Genomic DNA, 24,040 nt, shown 5'->3' on the forward strand with positions numbered 1-24,040 from the left:
TAACTATAGCTTATGTTGCCAATAATTTGCAGCTGCTTCTACCACCTACCTGAACTAACCCAGAGGGGTTTTTTGTTTTGTTTTGTTATCCCTTCGTCAGATATATCTTTCCTTCTGCTTAAAGTTCTGACACGTCCCCTGAGGAGCTCACCAAACTATTCTTAAAGGCTTCATTCACTCTTTGAGCTGGCAGCATTTGACTGCTGGTAAATTCATATTAGCCTTCTTATTATCAGTTTCTCTCTTGGCATGTCCTTAGTTTGGATATCACTAAAAAGCTTCTGAGCTTTGAAACAAGCAAACAAAAACTTTGTTATATTTTCTGATGGCAAGGAGATTGTGGATTTCAGTGTGTTGAAGTCATCTGAAGTGGAGGGGATATAGGGAAACCACAGAGTCACCTTTAGACAGAAGGTCATCCAATATTTTAGTTACCTTATTATAGCATTTTATGTAAAATATGCTAACAGTGCATTTTTGATAGCCTTCCTCTTAACACATTTTTTAAATAAAAATTTTAAAAGGTTTAGGCTCAAGACTAAATGTTTATAGTTTTGTTTCACTGATTAATGTTTCCACCAGGGACACTCTTCTACTCATTGAGTTTTTAGATTTGTTAATGTTTGCACTTCATGTGCCCTTTCAGCTGCATAGAGTAAAATGCCATTTATAATTTGCATGACTTCATAGCCTTAATTTTGCAATCCTTAACTTCCCAAGTATCAGTTACAAGAAGTCAAGGACAGAAAATGAAAAATATGTAACCACTGCCCATTAACCCAAGATTCTGACTTTTAAAACCAAGTCTCACAGCTCATATCTCTTTGTTTTTATTGTTGTTAAACTCTGTACATCTATCTAGTCTATATGAAAAGTGCTAATGTTTTAATTTATTAAAATTTGAAAACTTCTCTGGATTTATTCCTTCATATTTGAACTAGAACTGTTGTGTAATTACAACAGACACACACACATTTTGATTAGTTCAGACTGCTCAATACTTTCCTCACTGTCAATCTCATTTATAAAGAAGGCTAGGAAAGGGGGAAAGATAGTTGGATTAAAAGTAAAATGTTGTATACAGAGTAAAAATAATTAACACATAATGGGTTCTTAGATTGGGGAATTTTCAAATGGCAGCTTAAGTGTTATAGACACACCTTCTCAGAAAAAAAAATAATAATAATAATATTACCCCAAGGGAATGTAATTGGATCTTAGGTGGTGAAAAAAAGTTTTATATATTACAGCGGTTTGTGGTCTTCCAAAGGGCCAGTGCATATAAACAGATATACAGTGTATCTGTAGTATTAACAATTCATAGAGAGTATATGTGGAAACATGTCTAAAAAGACTCATTAACGAGGGGAGGGGCAGTAATGAAGAAAAGATTGACAGACACTTCGTAGCATTTTGGTGAGAGCAATAATGAAGGGGTTTTGATACAGTCTAGACATCATGTGAGAGATTTTAAAGGCAACAGCTGAGCTGACCAGAGAAGTTAATAACTTAATAAATTAAATCCTTGTTCTGATCTGAGGCATTTTAAACTTGCTCTCTCAAAGTTCCCTAGTGGCTCATTACAGAGGACAATATTCTTGATCCGATTCAAACAGGGTGTGAGTTTGGGGAGGACACACACAGAGGATACAATAAGGAGAAAGATGAAGATAAGTGTTTCCAAGTATTAATTTAGGGTCCTGAGAATATTTGACCCTCAGATTACAAGTAGGAAATCACAACAAAAGATTAGATGTGGCCCTTGATAGGGGTTTGAAACCACCATCCAGTGATGGAACCGTCTTTATGCTTGGGTGCCATGGTTTTGTCCCTGCTGACCCTGTCAGCTGCCACCTAATGTTGGGACTAAGAAGGGAGCCCAGAGGACAGGCCTCCCCCGTCGTTGGCATGAGGTCTGTTGGATCCTGTCCAGCCTGATACAAAAATCTTGTTTTCTGATCTCCCTGTACCTAGGAGCTCCAGATAACTGGAGTAGTTAATAAATGAATTGGAGATAAAGTGTGAAGGTTGGTAAGTGATAATCTCCGTCTACTCACTGTAAGAGGCCTCTCTGCTGAAGTATCCTAGCCTCCCAGAACTCTTTATCACTCTATATTCTTGCTCTAAAAGGGATGTCTGGAGAGCCCTTGCCAGCGCTTGCCAAATGACTAAAGGTAACCCAAGGAGGCCGGTGGTTGAATTTGGTCTCTGTCCCCAGGAGGAAACTAGGTTCTCTGGCTGGAAAAAATTAAAATGTAATAGTTGGCAGTGCTTGATTGAATATCTATGCTTCTTTATATCCTATTTGTTATTTTTCTCAAAATGACTTACTTTTGATACCCATTCCTGATCCACCTCTTGACACAGAGAAAATCTGCCTTTAGCAATAGCATCTGCATATTCTTATTTTAGAGTCTGTGCAGTTGGTGCTTTTGTTAGAATAGCTGGCCACAACTGGTGTTTCTCAGAGCGTGAACCAAGAAGTGTGAAGGTAGCAATTAACTGACAGTATTGCTTACTTATTTTTAAATCTAACTAGATAGAGCTTCCTGCTTAGGCAGTTAAGATTACAGATGTATTCTTCATTTTCTCGACCCTGTTTTGCTTTCAGAAGGTACAGGTGTTGGTGGCAAATGATTTTGAATATAGTTCTGCTTGGTTAATACACCAGGACTTGAATTGTGTATTGTCTATTATCATTATCTAGAGAGAGGCCTATAATTTTAGCAATTGCGGTCTTAGATTTTTTTTTGTTTGTTTGTTTTTAAGTAGTCAAGCTTATTTCTTAAATAACAGTTTCTTTAAGCATCAGTTTCTGTTGTCCTCACTGATGACAGCACATTGACTTTGATTCAAAGACCAGAGCTTAAGGGGAAGGTGAAAAAACAGAGGGTAATATAAACAAATTGGGCTTCCCAGGTGGCATGGGGTAAAAACTCCACCTGCCCATGCAGGAGAAGCAAGAAATGAATGTTCAGTCTTTGGGTTGGGGAAAATCTCCTGGAGGAGGCCATGGTAACCCTCTCTAGTATTCTTTTTTGGAAAATTCCAGAAACAGAGGAGCCTGGCAGGCTACCATCCATGGAGTAGCAAAGACTGGGAGATAACTGAGCACAAGCCTGAGAATATAACCAAGTTACTTTTAAAGTGAAAGCTGAGAATTGGATTAGTGATAAAGCTGATATTCTTCTGTATTTGTATCTTCACTCTATATCTACATGTAGATATATAGATATATAGTGAAGTGAAAGATGCCGTAAGGCTGTCAGCTATACTAATTCATTAAATGACAGTGATTTTGGAATACAGGGTTTTTCCCTTTTAGCAAATGAAAGCAAAATGTTATTGTTTTAGTACAATAGGGTCAAACAGTGAAGCAGTGTTCCCAGAGTCACTTATATGGGATTCCTGAGTATACGTGGTCTCAGAGAATCCGGTCATTCTGAGGGTCTGGAGGATGTGGACATTAGTGTCTCTGTCCTTGACAGCTGAGTCATAGTGCCAATCATTTTCCTTCTGGAACTTACTCTTGAGCTTTCTTTGCTGATGTGATATGATTAATGTAAAAAGGCATTAGCTGAACATTTTAGTAAAATTCTGCTCATATTAAAATAGGAGCCTAGTCTGAAATTTCTAAATTTACAGTTCTCAGAACCTGAGTATCACTGAGGTCTCATCACCCTGGAAGCCCCTGAGTAGCTAAGCACACTAGATGTTAGATTTTATTAGCTGGATCTGAGGTCTCATTAGGGTAATGTAAATCACAAAAGTGACCTGGTTAGTGTTTGACAACATTTTAAGTTATTTCCAACTTCTACATTTCAGAATTTATGCGATTTTATAAGGGAAAATTTTAGGTAACTTTTACATGAAGGACCATTTCAACAAAATGCTACAAGAGGTTGATACATAATAGTAAAAGGAAAGAATCCAAGACAAATGCTGAGCAGAAATATTCTGGCTCCCTGTGCTGTATTTCAGGACCAAATGCAAGTCCTAAGTCGGGAAATAAGCCCATGAGACACTCAAGTGCACACATGCACCGGCGGGAAGAAATACTTTCTTCCAGGAATTTATTTTTCAGAACAAGGACTAAGCGTGCCTTACTTCTTACCAGCATTGATGATGCATACAGTAATATCTTTGCTATTCACCCAGATGTGCTGACATTCATACATTCGCTTCAATTTTGATGGGTTAATACTGTTTTTTTGTGATTGTGCCATGTGCAGACGGGGAGGTCACAGCACATGAACTGTCTTTCGTTATGAAGAGTGATCTTTTACCAAGTTTGGAAGTTTTTACTTGAACACTTTTTGTAAAGTGTAAAGACAGTCAGTTTTGGGTGCAATGCTTTTCCTATAAATATAAGCCAAACATGATTTGAAACTTTGCATATTAGGACTCTTGAGTTTTTAAATCTGGCAAGCCTCCTTTGGATTGAAGGAGCTCAGTGACACAATGCCTAAGTGCGGGCTCTGAGAATGGGTTGAATGTGCCATATTAGTTTTAAGCGAGTCATTTCAGACCCAGTATGAGAAGCTGCTGATAAGTTCAGCGTTTTGCTGAGACATTTAATAAGCAATACAGCAATTGCGTGCTTTTACAGAATTCACTATTCAGCAGCTTCAGCTATGTAAAATGAAACCAAATGAACTCATAAATGTGCAACACATCCACTTAAAAACCAAATTCAAGTTGATGTTTGGTCGAAACTGACACAATTCTGTAAAGCAGTTGTCTGTCAATTAAAAAAAAAATTAAAATAAAGAATCCATATCTGTATCACATCGTGTGTAAATGAGTTCACAAAGTCCCATGGTAGAAACTTAGATGCTCTTTTCCTTTGCTTCCGGGCAGCTCTGTCTCACTTTCACGTGTGGCCCCCATGTCCACATCACAGCCTGAGTGTGGCGTCAGAAGAGGGAACAGGACTGGCTCAATATACTCACACTGTTAGCGGTGGGAAGGGACCGCTAGTAGTTTCCTGCCTCCTCCTATTTTTTTTTCAGGGTTTGAAAAGCGTTCATAAGACCTGAGCAGGCACAGCTGGCTTAGGTTTCTAACTGAGTCAGATGAAAGTAGTTCCAGCTTGGAATGGACTGAAGGGATGTGTCCCCTCCAAATTTGTATATTAAAAGCCCAACCCCCAATGTGATGATTTCAGGAGGTGGAGTCCTTGGGATTTGATCACATCACAAGAGCAGAGTCCTCATGAATGAGATTAGTTATAAAAGATCACTTATAAAAGAGATCCCGGACACATCCTTTCTCTGTATGCCACGTGAGGAGGCAGCAAAAAGATATGGAATCTGCTGGACTTCCCAGCCTCTCAAACTGTAAGAAATACATTTCTGTAGTTTTAAGTCACTCAGTCTGTAGAAAATTTTTATAGCAGCCCAGACGGTGTTTAACCTATCTCTGTATGTCACCAGGGATATACTATATTACAGCCTAGTAAGACTGATGATTTTTAGAGAATGTTTTTGAATCATAAAGGAAAGTTTAGATTGTATATTTGGTAGGTTTATCAGGATCATAAATTGGACATGGTATTAGCTGAGGTATATTTGGATTTAATCCAGAAGACTGACAGCACTCACTATGACAGCTTTGTGGAAAAGAACAATTGTAGTCTAGGTAATAATAATGAACTGTTCTTATTCTTTTAGTGATAACTAACAGACTTGTGCTAAACAAGAGGAAGGGGAACAGGAATTTTTAATCTGCCTTGTGGGTTAGACCCTGTTAAATCCAGAATTCTTAATAACTTGAAGGAAGACACAGAAAGCACATCTTCTTGCGTATTTTACTTGGAAAAAACAGTTTATGGGTTGGACTAGAAGCAGTTTGGCTGATTCTTTTCTACAAAGGGCCAGATAGTAAATATTTTAGGCTTTCCTAAAGTTATGAGGTTTCTATTGCAACTACTCAACAATTCTGCCATTATAAGCAGCCATAAAAGCAAGAGCAAAGTTGCTCAGCCGTCTCCGACTGTTTACGACCCCATGGACTGTAGCCCACCAGGCTCCTCTGTCCATGGGATTTTCCAGGCAAGAGTACTGGAGTGGGATGCCATTTCCTTCTCCAGGGATCGAACCTGGGTCTGCCCCATTGTAGGTGGACGCTTTCACTGTCTGAGCCACCAGGGAACATAAATGAATGTGTGTGGCTGTGTTCCAGTAAAACTCTAATTTACAAGAACAAACAGTGAGCCTTCAGGCTATAGTTTGCTGAATTAGAGAATCTACATGCCTCTTAGGTTGAAATAACGAATGAAATGAATGAAATGATGAAAAAATGAATCCTATAGAAACAGAATTTAGGGAGAAATGCAAAATCTAGCTCTTTGGCTGGAAAATAAAAACAGCTGCATTACTATGGATTGGAATAACTTAAACTAACTTCAGGTTATTCTAGATAGATAAAGATATGTCTATATCTTTATCTTCTTATTGATTCCACTGAACACAGCTGATGCTTCAGCAAATGGTGTAGTTGCTAAGCAACAGCAGTGTGAAACTGGGATTAGTGCTGGTACCCTGTTGGGGTCAGGGAGGCAGCAATGTTCTCACAAGTCACACTCTGTCAAGTTGTGCTTGAGGGCGTTGTGCTCTTGTCCTCTGCGGGATTCTGCCTCCTTCTGACTCCTTCAAACCCACGCCCTAAACTCAGAATTTGCTGCTCTTTTGTATTTAAACTTTCTCTTCTTACTGGCTCCTTCCTGTTAGCCAACACATATGTTTAAGTGTCTTTGCATTCTCCCACAGCATATAAAAGCTGTTTTAATATTTTTTATATAAAAAAGTTTTTGTTTTTTTTTCCATTTTATCACCATATAAACTTCCTCAGTCTCACCATGCCTCATTGTCTCTGCTTCATGTCTCCCTTACTCACTGCAATTTGAAGTCATCCCTACCCCTCCGACTGAGGTCACTATGATCTGTAGTCTCCTCTGTGATTGGCAGGTCTCTTCTAGAAATGATTTCTTCCTTTGGTTTCACACTAGCCCCCTTTGCCTTAACTACTTCTAAATGTAAGTTTGAAATAGTGATAGAAATACAGCCAAACTTAACACAGTACTTATTTTAGATTCTTTGGAGAAGCAAGATTAGAGAAGGTTTTAAAAGTGTATCTTATTAAAAGTGTAACTATTATGAACAGTGAAAGAAGTGGAAACAATCTTAGACTAAGATAGGGATCTTATTAATATAAAAAAGAACATTTGAAATTAAAAAATAACTTCATGGTAAAACCTATCTAGCTCTCCAGTTGCAGTTTTTTGGAGGTAGATATGCACATATACTGGAGAAGGAAATGGCAACCCACTCTAGTACTCTTGTCTGGAGAATCCCATGGACAGAGGAGCCTGGCAAGCTACAGTCCATGGGGTCGTAAAGAGTTGGACATGACTGAGTGACTAAAACACACACACACATGCACATATACATGTGATAAACATAATATCTTAAAAAGCAAAATACTTCTAACTATAGCAATATGACATTGAATAACCACATAGATACTTTCCCTCATATCCCTGAGTGCTCTTTACCTATTTGTGTTTTTTTGTCTTCTTGGCTGGGTCTTCATCTTCCTGTCTGCCCTTTAAATACTGGTATGTTTTCAAGGCTCTGACCTTCATTTTTCTCACTGTTAGTCTCTAGAGGATCTTAGTTTTTGTCCAAAGTGTCAGTTGCTGCTTATGTGTGAATGACCTGTAAATCTATTTCTACTGCTTCTGCCTCTTTTCTGAGCTCTTAATCTGTCTTTTTACTTTACTTCTTGAGGTTAGTAAATGGGTGATCCCACTGGCACCTAAAGTAAATGCTCCAATTCAATAGGCCTCAGAATAAAAGGATTCATTGTTTAAAATATTGGGTTATACATCCAATAGTGAATTCCTTAACAGTATTAATCCTTTTGTTGTTTTTCTTCCAGATGCATCATGATTGTTTTTGAATGAACTGTTGAGTGACTGTGCTAACCAGGCATCCCATTTTAGACAGGAACTGTACACCCTTCATACCCTTTCCTGACTTCTCATCTCCTCTCCAGGTAGAACTGGCTACTGCTTTATTTTCCCCACATTTCTATGGTACCTGTTTATTTCCATATCTGCCATCTGCTGATGTAAACACACTCATTGCAATTAATGAAGCTGTGCGTCCTCCCTGTGTATTCCATTGCTTGATATGCAGGACTTCTCCTCAACAAGGTTTGAAGAGTCAGTAAATCAGCAAACCACTGTTTTCTTTTTACGACAGATCTTTAGGCCAAGTGAGCCCTATCAGATTGTAAATGAATGGGAGCAAGGATGTTTACATTCTGTAAAGTTTCTGTTAATTGTCTGGATGGCTGTTTGTATTTTTGAACAGGATGAGGACTAGAAGAGGAAGAACAGATGAGGGAAGGACATGGAAATATAAAATTATTTTGTGGACACTTTAAGCTTTAGGAACTTGTGTAGTATTCGTGTAGATGAAATCTAGAGGAATGAGATAAAAGAGAAGCACTTATTTGCATGAAATGCATTCACAGTGAACATGAAGTAATCAGCCCTGTACTATCATGTTTTCAAAGTGAGTGGTATTCATGATTGTGGGTATATCATCATCATCCAGGCTTCCCTGGTGACTCTGGGAAAGGATCCACCTGCAGTGCAGGAGACCTGGATTCGATCCCTGGGTTGGGAAGATCCCATGGAGGAGGAAATGGCAACCCACTCTGGTACTCTTGCCTGGAGAATTCCATGGACAGAGGAGCCTGGTGGGCTACAGTCCATGGAGTTGCAAAGAGTTGGACAGACTGAGCGACTAACACTAACTAGTTAATGATAGTACATTATATTCCCAGAGTGTTATAACATGACGAAATGCTTTCATAGCCATTGTAGACAGTGGTTTTGTGTGAAGAAATGGCCATTTCCAAATGACTTAATGGAAAAATTTCAAGATCACGTATTCTTTTAGACTGCTGCCTTAAACATAAATGTGACATTAGGGATTAATTTTGGACTAATATCAATGAAATGTGGAGGGTCTTCAACTGTTTTCCCTGCACTCCAAGCCTGCCTTCCCCTACCAAAAAGCCTCGCGCATACTCTGACCAAAATCAATCCTTTTTGGTATGCCTTTCCTTTCCAAAATTAGTATTTGAGCACTTCCACAAGAATTTCCCAGTACTTAATAAAAGTTCAAAAGAAAGGATAGAAGTAAATTAAGGTCATGAAACAAGTCTTGAGGTTCAGTCAGGATGATTGACTATGGAAAGCTGTGGAAAAAGTAATGCATCTCCATTCTGTTTAAAGATTTCTCTTTAGAGAGCATGTTCACACTATTTTACTGAGGATTTAACAAGAGAGTTGCTATTAAATAGAATTTTTAAAAAGTACACATTTCCTATGAAAGCAAAAAGTCCATAGATGAAGTTGGAATATGGAATTAAAGGATTTTTTTAGACAGTTGCTAATTAAAACACACACACACACACAAGAGGATGGTATGAGACCTATTTGTAATTTAAAGGGCAGCCTGTTTGGAGATTATTTGAATACTTTGGGAACAGCCACTGTGATTTCATATTGTTTTGATTCAATTCTTTACTACTTTTCACCAAACTCAATTGCAGGAACATAAACACTACTTATTCAACAAATATTTATTGAACACTGACTACATGCAAATCTCTGGATTAACCACTGAGGCGGAAACAGTTAAGCCTAAGGCACACTCTCTACTCTGCTAAAACGTATACTTTAGTTGATGAGATAAAATATGCATGGGAATGGACAGAGCAAAGGACAGACAGGGCCATCTGTGTGTTGCCCTCATGTGACGTATTTTTTAAGACTCTGTCCTGTTGACCACATTGTGACTCTTGGTCACCTAATGTTTAATTCAGAAAAAAAATGATATTGATTAGGCTGCTGTTGAGCATAGTACTGTGTGAAGACTGAAAGACAAATCCTTTATTGATTATTAATATTACTATTATTATATCAAGGATTTGAGCAGAAAAGTAATTTTAATTGTAGGACTAGGAGTCATGTGTTCTTCATTTTAGATGTTAGGCTAAATATTTTTGAACCATAAAAGCAAATATACAGGGTCACTTGCCAACCCAGTATGACTTAACTTTTTTTTTTTTAAATCAGAGTATAGTTGCTTTACAAAGTTGCATTAATTTCTGCTTTATAGTGAAGCAAATCAGCTATACAATGTATACATATGTCCCCTCCCTTTTGGACCTGCTGCTCAACACAGCACCCAGCTAAGCTGCCAGTACTTTGCAACAGGTTCCCACTATCTATCTATCTTATGGTGTATAAATGTCAATCCTAATTTCCCAGTTCATCCCGCCCTCCCCTACCCACCCCCATGTCCACATTTCCGTTCTGTACAGCTGCGTCTCTTTTCCTGCCCTGCAAACAGGTTCATCTGCATCATTTTTCTAGAGTCTACATACGTGCGTTAATATACGACATTTGTTTTTCTCTTTCTCACTTGCAATGGCCAGCACACGGAGACAATCTAAATGTCCAGTGACGGGTGGATAGTAAAGAAGATGTGGTTCTTATATACAGTGGAGTATTGCTCAGCCATAAAAAGGAATTAAATTTGGTCATTTGTAGAGATGCGAGTGGACCTAGAGTCTGTCATACAGAGTGAAGTCATAAAAAGGAAAACAGCACCAACTTAACTTTTAACATGTGATATGCACTATGATTATTTGACCACTGGATGGCAGCAGAAAAAGGACTGCTTTGTGGATCTTTTTTTTTTTTTTCTTTTAACCCCCTTTCTTGGTTGGGCATGTCAGCTCAACTAAGGAAATTTTATATTTTCCAAATACATTGAAGACAGCAAATTACAAATCTTGGTAATCTGCCATTAATGTATAACTATTAGAGCCCATATGAGCTCAATAAATTTTAGGTAAAAATAGAATATGTTGAAAATATGTGACTATTTTACTGCTTTTTTGTATCCTTTTCACTGGTGGCTCTGTGGGAAAGAATCTGCCTGCCAGTGCAGGAGATGTGGGTTTGATCTCCGGTCTGGGAAGATCCCCTGGAGAAGGAAATGGCAACCCACTCCAGTATTCTTACCTGGAGAATCCCATGGACAGAGGAGACTGGCTGGGTACAGTCCAGGGGGTCGCAAAGAGTTGGACATGACTTAGTGACTGAACAACAGCAACCCTTACTCATCTAGTTTGTGTGCATGTATAAAATTCTTGAAAGTCCAATTTAGAAACATCAGTTGAAAATCATTTTCTGAATAAGAGTTGCATGTGCACAGCCATTGGTTGACAAATTTCCTTGGAGCACATGGCCAGCTTGTTGACAACTCTAGACTTGCAGTGGACTCCTCACTACTTGTCAGATGAATGGGTTTATCAAAAATAACTTACTCTGTGGGACAAAAAATATTATGATATAAGAAGTGAGAAGTCATCTCTAAATGCTGCAGTTTCTGAAATCCTAAGGAGACACAGGGCAGAGCGGTGAGCATGTAAAAGTGTAGGAACATAAACCTGCAGCTCTCTGCCTAGATACAGAACAGTACTCAGTCGCATATAGTCACATTATTGCTACATTAAGAAAATGGTACAGTTAATCCAGCTTTAATAAAAATTGCTAAAAATGTTGTTTCTGTTGTTGTTTAGTCACTAAATTGCATCCGACTCTTTTACAATCCTATGGATTGTAAAGCTCCTTTGTCCATGAGATTTTCCAGGCAAGAATACTGGACTGGGTTGCAGTTTCCTTCTTCAGGGGATTTTCCTGACCCAGAGATTGAACCTGTGTCTCCTGCATTGGCAGGCAGATTCTTTACCACTAAACTTCCACAGAAGCCCCAAAATTGCAAAGTGGTATACAAAAATGACTATTTTTTAGTGAATACTTTAGAGCATATTGGAAAACTATATATTAAAGTTTGTATGAGGCTGATTGATGATCCTCGGGTCCTAATTCTAGTGTGTCTAAGTGCTACGGTATGTGACAAAGACTTTGCAAATGTGATTTTGCTTTGGATTTTGAATGGTGAGATTATCCTGAATTATCTGGCTGGGCCGTGATGCAATCACAAATGTCCTTACTGGGGAGATGTAGGGAGATTTGACACAGGCAGAGGAGGGAGCAGTGTGACCACAGAAACAGAGATTTCAGTGATGTGGCCACAAGCCAAGGACTGCCAACAGTCACCAGAGGCTGGAAAATACAAGGAAGAGTTTCCCCCCTAAAGCATCAGAAGGAGCAAGACCTTGCCAGCACCTTGATTTTGACTCTGAACTGACCTCACACTTCTGACTTCCAGACTCTTAACAGAATAACTGTCCATGTTTTAAGCCAGTAAATCTGTGGAAATTTGTTACAGCAATCGCAGGAAACTAATAAAGAGCCTTTGAGTTGAAAGATGAATGGTTGAACTGCCTATTTGTTGAGTCCAGTTTTCTGTTTGTGAAATTTCATTGACCATTATAGCTGTATTGACAAATGATGAATTTAGATCCCTGCCCTTGAGAATTCTCTAGTGAGACAAGCCGTACTTCTACTCTGGTTCTGTATCAGAATATTTAGAAAATTCTGGTTAAGTCCTGACATGATGGGAAAGTGCAATGATTCTATTTTATCAGATTTTCATTGATTCTTAAATATTTCCCTTTACCCAAACATGTCATTTATGCATTTTTGGCTCATAGTTTACTCATTTGCTTTTGCCACAGACTTTTGTTGTGAGAGTGTCATGTCGCTTTCTGTACTGGGGAACAGTGTTGGGAGTGATGTGATAATAATTACTTTGCTAATTAGCTGTTAATTATGTGATAGTAGCTACCATCCACTGGAGAAGGCAATGGCACCCCACTCCAGTACTCTTGCCTGGAAAATCCCATGGACAGAGGAGCCTGGTGGGCTGAAGACCATCGGGTCACTACGAGTCGGACACGACTGAGCGACTTCACTTTCACTTTTCACTTTCACACATTGGAGAAGGAAATGGCAACCCACTCCAGTGTTCTTGCCTTGAGAATCCCAGGGACGGGGGAGCCTGGTGGGCTGTCGTCTATGGGGTCACACAGGGTCGGACACGACTGAAGTGACTTAGCAGCAGCAGCAGCTACCATCCACAGAGTACTTATTGGTATAGATAGTATGCTGATAATAATACTATATGTGTTAGTACAGTCACAATATTATATGTTAGGTGATGGGACATAGATCTTTCTAGAAGACATATTGGCAAATATTAGCTTTATTAGAAATTTGGAGCTTAGGACAGAATCAGAGAATTCCAGTTGAATATCTGAACCCAGTTCCCTTAACTCAAATTGAACCCAGCTCTTACTAGTGTAGGCCATCACTGTTCAGTAGAAATATAATGCAAATGAATGTTATTTTAAAAATTAGTAACCACAGAAGAAACTAAAAAGCAGAAGTTAATTTGAATAATATATTTTATTCAATCCAGTCTGTATCCAAATATTGTTATTTCAATGTTTAATAAATATTTTAAAAATACTGAGATTTCTTTTTATATCCTTATCATATTGAACCTTCAAATATGGCATTCATTTTATATATACATATAACATATCGTATTTCAGACTAGTGCATTTCAAATAGTAACCACATGATGCTAGGCATTACTGATTTGAACAGCACAGTTATCTTATGATCACTTATTTAGACCAACACAAGTTATCATTTTTTTAACTTAAAAAATATTGAGTTTCTGAAAACTGTATCTCCCTCTCTCTCTTGCAGCATGTTTAAATCGACTATGTCAGTTTTTAGGGGGATTAATAACCTAGCGTAGGCAAGTTTTATGTGGTTTATATTTTGTTTTCTTATTATATCAACATTGTTATAGTTGATGTTCCTGGTTGTTTTCATGTAATCTCTTTTAAAAAAATTGCAGTTATCTCATAAACTTGCAGTCAAACAGGTTACTCAGTTTATATGCAGGTGCAAATTTTTCTGATTTTTGAGAAGCGTCTTTTGAAAATAGCAGCTGGCTCTTTATTTCTCTGTCATGGATAAAAAAAGAAAAAGCTGTGTTTAACCAGCACTGGTTGTCTCTTTCATTTACACCTTAATGTGACTTAGGTAATGACACCATTCTCTTTTATCACTTGACCATTAAAAGAAAAAGTACTCTTTGCAGCTGATCAGTGAAAGATTTGTGGGGAAAAAAAAAAATACTGCTATGTGTGTGGGAGGAGGTTAACCTATTATATATTTGGTTCAGATTTTTATTAAATTACTGATATCTCCTTGGTTTTAGAGGCTTTAGACAGCATACATACATTTGGTGTATGCTATTTTAGGGAAAATTAAATGTTATGAAACAATTGTTTTGTATTTTAAAATCTCAGATCTATAATTTATTTACTTCATGGCCCAGAAGTGAAAGGTGATTAATAAAAGTTGTCACAGAAACAAAAATCATTTCTACTTTTGCTAAGTGATGTATTTTTACCCGTCTTTTGGTTGGCAGTTGGTTGGTATGACCTTTTAATCTGTTTGTAATTTGGGCAAGGAAAAGTGTTCTACCGAGTGACTTGTAAAGGTGTCTTGTTTTTCCCTCACTGATTTAGAAACATCTCATTGAATTGTGTTCTTGTGAGAAGCGTATAAGTAATGTTGTCATGTAAAACTCTTTTTGCTGTAAAATCTCTTTTACTGGGAATCTCAACCTGAGTTTCCCATGTTGGCGTCTCATCCCAGGAAGTCTTCAGCATAGCGTGCCTTATTTTCAGAACAAACACCCAAGACTGGGAAGGCCAAGGAAGGCTGAGAAAGGCACTGCTTCACGAGCTCAGGATCTCTTCAGCAACCCTTTGTGTGAGGACACAGCGCAACTCTGTTGTTATGGAAAACCTTTTATTCATAAGGCTCTTTTTGTTTTTAGTGAAGAAGTGGTTTTGAAGACAATGACTTGTTTTTGTGTGTGTGTGTGTTTATGTACTTTATTATTTTTTTCCATTTATTTTTATTAGTTGGAGGCTAATTACTTTACAATATTGTAGTGGTTTTTGCCATACGTTGACATGAATCAGACCCAATGACTTGTTTTAGTATGCCCTGGTGCTTGGTGTTTATCCTGCTCACTTACCTCTACCTGAAATTGTTTCATTCATTTTACTTGTGTATGTTCTGCCTTCTCCCAAGAACCTAATCTCTGTTAGGATAGATACTTCATCTTTTATTCCCTACCATATCCCTGGCTCCTGGAATAATACCAGTTACGTAGGAGATCCTCAGGAAGTATTTGCTGAACGATTGAATGGACATCAGCGGAATGCAGTTCAGATGAAGCTCAGTCTTGAAGCAAGAGCATGGTGTCTGTGGGAGCAGTGGTGGGCTGACAGTGAAGCTAATAAAGCTTAAACTTCAAAGTCCTTCCCTTACTAGATTTCTTCCAAGGCCCTGTGCCTAATTTTATATTTATAACATAAATTATTACTTTTCTTAAAGAGAGCATCCCAAATTGTATAAGTATCAGGCTCGACAAAATCTGGATGATTTACTGGTGTTAAGGTACATATCTTGTCATTTGAGGTTTGCTCTGAAGAAATGTAAAAATATCTTCTACCAGATGAGCAAATTAATACTGTTCATTAAAAGGGACTGTTACCACAAGAACTGGCTTAGCCACATGGTCTAGTCTTAATTTAAAACAGTCTGGCAGACTAATGAGCAGTTATTGCAGTTCTCTTGTGTTACTTACCTTCTATGCATTTCTGCTTACACACACACACACACACACACACATATGTGTATATATACACACACATATATATACACACACATCACAGGTCTGTTGTACAGCAGTACCCCCTTATCTATTATTTTTCTTTCCATGGTTTCAGTTGCACACAGTCAACTGCAGTGAGAACATATTATTAAATGGAAAATTCCAAAAATAAAACCCACATGTTTTAAATTGTGTGCATTTTGAGGAGCATGATGAAATTTCACACTGTCCCACTGGTGTCCGTTGACAAAGTGAATCATCTTTTTGTCCAATATGCCCTGCCCGTTAGTCACTCCATAGCCGTCATAGGTTATCTTGAGAATCACAGTGCTGTGTTCAAGTCACCCTTATTTTACTCAACAATGGCCCCAAAGCCCAGGGATAGTGATGCTGGCAATTCAGATATGCCAGAGCAGCCTTAAAGTACTTCCTGTAAGGGAAAAGGTGAAATTTCTCAACTTAAGAAAAAAAAAATCAAATCATATGCTAAAGTTTCTAAGATCTATGGTAAGGACATGACTTGTCTATGAACTTGTGAAGAAGGAAAGTGAAATTTTGCTGGCTTTACTGTTGTATCTCAAACTGTGAATATTAAGGCCACAGCATGATAAGTGCTTAGCTAAAATGGAAAAAACATTCTATGTGTACAGTAAGATATCAAGATAGAGAGAGACCACATTCACATAATCTTTATTATAGTATACTGCTATGATTATTCTATTTTATCATTAGTTATTGTTGTCAATCTCTTGGAAAGAAAGTGAAAGTGAAAGTCGCTCAGTCGTGCAACCCTATGGACTCAGTCCATGGAATTTTCCAGGCCAAAATACTGGAGTGGGTAGCCTTTCCCATCTCCAGGGGATCTTTGTAACCCAGGAATTGAACCCAGGTCTCCCACATTGCAGGTGGATTCTTTACCAGCTGAGCCACCGGAAAAGCCCAAGAATACTGGACTGGGTAGCCTATTGATTCTCCAGCAGATCTTCCTGACACAGGAATCAAACTGGGGTCTCCTGCATTGCAGGCAGATTCTTTACCAACTGAAAGAAGTCTTAGGTCTTAGATTTTTCTAAAGCATGGTAAATCATATCTCAAACTCTCATTTAATTGCATCAAGAATGTAGAGATTTGGTGATAAGAGAACTCACAGGAGATTTGAAAACTTGATTAATTTGACAAATATTTCCTGAACATCTATTGTTAGTAAGGCACTGTGTTAAGTAGATAAGGTAGACTTTTAAACAATCTATTAGATCAACTATGCACTTATATACTATGTATATATTATGTATATATTCATACTTATATATATATACCCAGTGCTATGATAATGTTTTACATATATGTTCAATATATACACAGGTATGCATGCACATGTACATTTATTTATCTGTTCAAATGCATTATATATTTTGTATATCATAAATATTCTCATGCATGACCTAAATATATGTGGTATCATTAATGTGACAGTGTTAAAACATGATGCTGTAACAGTTCTAATTAGAGATAGTTATCAACCACACAGAGTCAGGAATCCTTTTATGGAATTGAAAATGGTGAAAAAGTGACAAATTAGATAAAAGGGATTAGATCTGATTGACAGAGTGCCTGAAGAACTGTGGCCAGAGGTTCATTACATTGTACAGGAGATGGTGATCAAAATCATCCCCAAGAAAAAGAAATACAAAGGACAAAATGGCTGTCTGAGGAGGCCTCACACATAACTGAGAACATAAGAAAACTGAAAGACAGAGGAGGAAAGGAAAGACATACCCATCTGAGTGTGGAGTTCCAGAGAATAGCAAGGAGAGATATGTAACCCTTCCTAAGTGATCAATGCAATTAAATAGAGGAAAACAATGGAATGGGAAAGACTAGAGATCTCTTCAAGAAAATTAGAGATGCCAAGGGAACATTCCATGCAAAGATGGCTTAAAACTCAACATTCAAAAAGCAAAGATAATGGCATCTGGTCCCATCATTTCATGGCAAATAGATGGGGAAACAATGGAAAAAGTGACAGACTTTATTTTCTTGGGTTCCAAAATCAAAGCAGATGGTGACTGCAGCCATGAAATTAAAAGATGCTTGCTCCTTGGAAGAAAAGCTATGGCCAACATAGACAGCATATTAAAAAGCAGAGACATTACTTTGCTGACAAAGGTCTGTCTCGTCAGAGCTATGGTTTTTCCAGTAGTCATGTGAGAGTTGAACCATTAAATCTGAGTGCCAAAGAATTGAGGCTTTTGAACTGTGGTGTTGGAGAAGACTTTTGAGAGTCCCTTGGACTGCCAGGAGATCAAACCAGTCCATCCTAAAGGAGATCAGTCCTGGATATCCATTGGAAGGACTGATGCTGAAGCTCCAATACTTTGGTTATCTAATGTGAAGAACTGACTCTTTGGAAAAGGTCCTGATGCTGGGAAAGATTGAAGGCAGGAGGAGAAGGGGATGACAGAGGATGAGATGGTTGGATGGCATCACCAACACGATGGACATGAGTTTGAGCAAGCTTTGGGAGACAGTGAAGCACTGGAAAGCCTTGTGTGCTGCAGTCCACGGGGTCACAAAGAGTCAGACACGACTGAACAACTCAACTGAACTGAACCAACCCCAGAGAGTCATGAATCCTTTTATGGAATAGAAAATTATATTTGAACCAGACGGTAAAGGTAGTATATTTTCTAAGGCTATTGTGTCAAGTTTCTACATCCTTCTTGACTAAAGCAACAGTAATGGTTTCTTTCACAGTTCTGCAAGCCAGAAGCCAAAAAGTGAGATGTCAGCAGGGTGGTACACCCAGAGGAGGCTCTCAGGGAGAATCTGTTCCTTGCCTTCTTTTGGCTGTTTGCTGTCCTTGGCTTTGCACACATCACTCCAAGTTCTGCCCGCCTGGCCACCCTGCCTTCTCCTATGTGTCCACTACCTCTTGGCTTCTTTTATAAGGACAGTTGAGATTTTTATAGGATTACATGAATAATTCTGGAAAATTCCTCAAGATCTTACACTTAATTGTACTGGTCACAAGTTTTGGCTCAGATATTAGTCTTTGGGTGTATTTTAAGAGGCCACCATTCAACTACCTATAGGTGAGACCCTTCAAAGGCTGAGTTTAGGAAAGCATCACAGGCTGAGAAACTAGACTAAGCAGAGGTGTAGGGGTTGGACAAAGAAGGTATGTCGGGTACAAGAAGGAGCATTGGGGAGCAGCAGCGTGCCGAGGAGAGGAGAGGGAGGCGATTGAGGGTCATGGTACTACGGGAGCCTTGGCCCCTGGGCAGCCATGTTAAAATGAATGGAGAACCAAAGAGGATGCTGTTAACATAGCCTACGTGAGACCTTGCCCAAGCCTGCATGAAGATGTTGGCCATGAGAATAGAAAGTATCGAAGAGAACTCCAGTTGCCTGTTTAACTGGGAGGAAGTTTAGGACATTAACAACCATAGGGAAATTAGAAGACAGAAATGATGTTTGGGTTTGGATGGTTGCTTCAGTTTCCAGCATGACACCTGGAGGAAGGTGCGCTTAGAAATGTGGAGTTGATCTCCACAGTGTTCGGCATGGGAGTTATCCACAGTGAAGGGTGAGACTCCCGAAGGAAGAAAGGGAGAGGGAAGAAGAGAATGTCTCCAGTGTCACCATCTTGGAGACCTCCTTCCTTCAGAGGTTAGGGGAACTAAGCTTCCTTTTTTCATTATGTTTTAAAATGTGCACTTTTGACACCATGGGTTCTTTAATGTACAGGATTTTTCATGCACTGATTGTAGGTGAGCTCAATCTCTCTTTATTGGGTCTACTGAAATACTGTTATGTGAACTGTGCTATGATTCTCTGCATTTTGTGTTAAAGTAATTTACTCTAATTATGACCTTATTAAAGAAACTTGGTTATATTTCCTCTTTGTTTTATGGTAATGACTGATCAACAAAATGCCAATTGACATTAACAATTTTGTGCTATATTTGTTCTGATATTCAAATGCTTTAATTAGTATTTAATTTGCATACCAGCCTGAGTTATATATCCTGATATTACTTTTGCTTTTTTGGTTCAGGGAAGTTATTTATTAAGACATGGCAAGGGTCCAAAGTTTTGTTACTGTGTGTTGTGTTAACACTGGTTTTCAGGGAAGGGAATTTTCTTTATTTAATCAAGGAAGTATGTAGGTGATTTCAAATATGTCATTGAATGTGAAGTGTTTGTCATTTTAAATTTTAAAAAATCATTGGACTATCCTTTGTCTAGTTGAAAGCAATAGCTTCTAAACATAACCTCGGTGTTAGTCTTTAGTTTTTAGTGTTTGTAATTGAATTGTTGTCCCAGGAGCTTATTTCTGGTTCAGTTCAGATTCATATATATGGTTCATATGTCAGTTCAGATTCATATATGGTTTATCAGATATTTAACTTATCAGACATTAATTTCTCCTGGGGCACCAGTTACTCACCTTTTCCCATGTATTTCCTGTTACTTTTATTTAAAAGTAAAACTTTTGTTTTAGAAGGTTTTTAAAAGGTTTTAAACCTTTTAAACCTTTTCTATTAGAAGTTATATCCCTCTTTCCCCCGACTATTATGCTCTGAGGTCACAGTAAAGTCTTCAGATTTCTGAATTTAGGAATTAGCTGCCATAGGCTTCAGTACCAGCTTTCACAAACTACATAATTCTGGGTCATCTGTTAATTGGAGAAAAACTATTCTGTGGTATTGTTAAAGCAGATAATGAAAGAATCAAGAAAATCAAGAAGAAAATATTGTTACAGCAGATAATGAAAGAATCAAGAAAATCAAGAAAAAAAATTATGTGTATCTAAAAGTACTCTGAAAAAATTCTAAGTACTATAAAATGCATGGTAAAATTGTACTATATGTTTAATGCTATAGATATTTAGTTATTTCATTTTGAAGTGACACATTCTAACCACAGAGAAGGAAAGGTAGATGGATGAAATCTGTGGATTTCGACATATTTTACTTATGAATCACCTGGGGATCATGTTGAAATGTCTAGTTGGAAGATTCAGGAGGCCTGGCGTGGGCCTGGTATGGCGGATCTGTCAAGCACTGAGTGAGGTCCATGCTGTTTGTCTGTGGGGCACAGACTCAGAAGTGAGGAGCTGAAGAACTAATGCAGCGTTCTATCCAGTCAAATATTAGGAGAATTTAAAGGTGTATATATATATAAAAGTTTATACCATTTGTGGATTCAGATGCATTCATGATGATACACATAGATCTGTGAGAAAGCATAAGAGAAATTTTAACCTAACTGGAGAATAAAAGCATTTAAAAACTGGAAAAGAAAATTAATCTAACTAGGGATTTTGCTGTTAAAAAAAACATTGTAGTGATACCTCTTGTAATGTAAATTTCTGTCTCAAATAATTGCTTCCTAAATATGGATTTCCTCATGGAGTTTTCTTAAAGTGGATTTTTAAAAGAGAAGAGTTAATATATAAGTTAGAACCTGTTGTCTATTTTTCTCGGTTCAATAAATATGATAACTTTGATAGTTACATCATTCCATTCTTTTCCTTTAACACATATAATTATTTTACTAGATTGGGTATCATGGATTTATATCATTTGCTCTTAATAAGAAAATTTTCAGAAAGTATGAATCTCTGTAACATAGGCCAGGTTATGGGATGCCTATGGTGTGTCAAGAATTAGCTAAATGTGGCGGATATAAGATGAATGAGCCTGGTTTTTGCTTTCCTGAGCTCATTTTCTTCTGGGGAGACCCAAGCATTTGTGTACCAGCACTGACAAAACCCTGGCACCTGTCTGCAGAACGGAAGCTATGTGCTCTGGACGAGGGTAGATGTCAGAGGGAATTTGGTTTTGGCAGACAGCACCTTAGGCTAGGTATTAAGTGGGCCTATTTGGAAGGGCAGGAAAAGCAGGCAGAATTCCAGACAGAGAATTCTAGACAACCAATAAGTAAGAAGGCACAAAAAGATAATGTTCATTGCTAGCTGAATAATTTTAGGTACAATGGAAGATCATAATTAGTCATTACAGACTTTGCTGCATGGAAGTCAGCCAGTCAGTCTGTGACCAAGTCAACAAGTCAAGACAGTCTATGGCAACAACGTGAGATTACTAAATTGACTATAACTTTCAAATATGGAGTACTAAAAAGGCTCAGAACTCTCTGGCACACTATAGCTTTTCCCTCTGCTGTTGATAAAATTTATCAAATATTGCTTTACTTTTATTCTAGAAACAATGCTATAAATTCTGTATCTGTTGGCCTATTTGTGATTTCAGATTTTAGTAGAAAGTTTCAGTTCCCATGAAGATCATCCTGTGTTGGCCATCACACTTCATGATATGTTTTTTGGCTTAACCCCATTTTCCTCTGCTAGAGTGTATGTTGACAAGTTATAGGGCAAGGATCAAATCCCTTATTTACAGCTATATAATGAGGAGAGTGCATATTATTCATTAGGGGTGCTATCCTATATTAGTCCATGTTTAAAGGTCCTTTTAGTTACTGAAATTCTAAACAGACAAATTTTAAGATGTACTTAATGTCTACACTAGTGCTAATACTTTGTGCAGGCCCTTTGGTGTAATGGGCTCCAGTGCACAGCAGAGAGATCTGGAGAAATGCTAGGTCAGTGGAACAAAGAATGGAAGGCAGGAACTCTAAGGGTGGCACTGCTGAACTGTTTGGCATCTGGCGAATTTCTTCACATGGCACTTAGCTTTTCCATCTGCAAAATGAGGACCTTGGGCTAATTGCACTTTAAGTCTCTTCTGGTTCTAAAACTTTATGGTGTGTGCAAGTGAAATATCACTGTAAAGTATTTTAGGAGGGTGACCCCAATGTTTGAGTGTTTCTTAAAAGCACTTGGTCTGGCAGACTGGATAATGCTTTATATTTTATCTGCAATAAAGCATAAAAGTGATGACAGATAGCTGTTGGTGCAGGCTGAATGTGCCTGACAGAGCAAATGTTGACATAGACCTAGTGTGACATAATCATGCTTTTTATGTGACTTATTATTGGAAGGACTGTATTTGTGAAGTTACATGCCAGCTAAATGTCATTCTCGTGTCATTAATGTTGCAATTTATAAAATGTTTACTTTTGCCAGGGAGTACATATATATAGTTAAATAATCAAATGGAAATCCCTCAGGGTTTACAATAATGAACAGTGGTCCTTCTAATCCCTTCTTACACACAAATCCCAATTCCCCAAGCACTCTGTTTTTTTTCTTTAATCGACTTTTGTTTGATTATTTCTTTGCATATATTTCTGTTTCTAGATTTATCACTTTTAGGCATCATTTACTGTCTTTTTATACTGAGGGGGAATGATTCATGAGTTTTGAGAGGAAGTGAAAGTAAACAGGCTTATTCAATCTGTTGTGCTTAATGGGAATACTGCTAATTTGCCTTTGTGCGCATGCGTGCTAAATCGCTTCACTAGTGTCCGACTCTTTGCGACCCCATGGACTGTAGCTCACCAGGCTCCTCTGTCCATGGGATTCTCCAGGCAAAAATACTGGAGTAGGTTGCCATGCCTTTAGAGATGTTTTATTTTGTTTCTGTAGAATCATTATGGACAGTAGCAAGATCATCAAGTCATAGACAGTCTTGGCCCTCCTGGATGTCTAGTCTTCAGAAACTAAATTGTGTAACCAGTTCTAGGTTTCTCCGGTGTACATGAGAGCTGACTGGTGCCTGATCGCCTCCTCCTTCAGATTCCAAAGAGGAGGCTTATGGAGTTGCCTCTGCATTTACCTCCCTTCTCTTGGAAATGCCTCTCTCTCCCTCACCAACCCGTTGCACCCATCTGCCTGGAGACCCTTCTTCCAATTCAAATTCAGTATTAGCTCACCTTCTCTGTCTGAGAGCACTGCCCACAACCCTTGGTGTGAGTATTTTTGCCTCTTTTATGTATTTTCTTTTTAGTGTTCCATGCATCTCCTAGACCACTCTCTTGAGTGCACACCTTTACCTTTAATTCTCCTACAGACACCTTCTATATGTCTCTCAGGTACCTCAAATTCACTGGGCACAGAGCCAAGCTCATTCTAGCCTTTTCTGAAGTCACTTTCCCTTCAGCACTCTGTATCTTGGTGAATGGCACTCCTGCTAAGGAGAGCCCCACTCCCTCCCTGCTCTCATCTAATCTGAAGTCCTCCGACTCTGCAAGGAGAAATCAGAGCAGGTCCCTCCCTTTTGAAAATACTCATTTATGCAACACCCATTTATGCAATAAATAAATAGCCTTGAGTAAGGCTCATGTGTTGACTT

At 38.2% G+C, this 24,040-nt stretch overlaps 1 protein-coding gene across 3 annotated transcripts in view; it reads left to right on the plus strand.

The window, feature by feature from the left end:
- The window catches only part of PDGFD (platelet derived growth factor D), a 264,825-nt gene that overhangs the window by 1,467 nt on the left and 239,318 nt on the right, over positions 1-24,040 (plus strand). The gene's annotated exons all lie outside the window — the stretch shown is intronic.

The sequence above is a fragment of the Cervus elaphus genome, chromosome 1 (assembly GCF_910594005.1).
Source record: "Cervus elaphus chromosome 1, mCerEla1.1, whole genome shotgun sequence".
NCBI classification, from domain to species: Eukaryota; Metazoa; Chordata; class Mammalia; order Artiodactyla; family Cervidae; genus Cervus; species Cervus elaphus.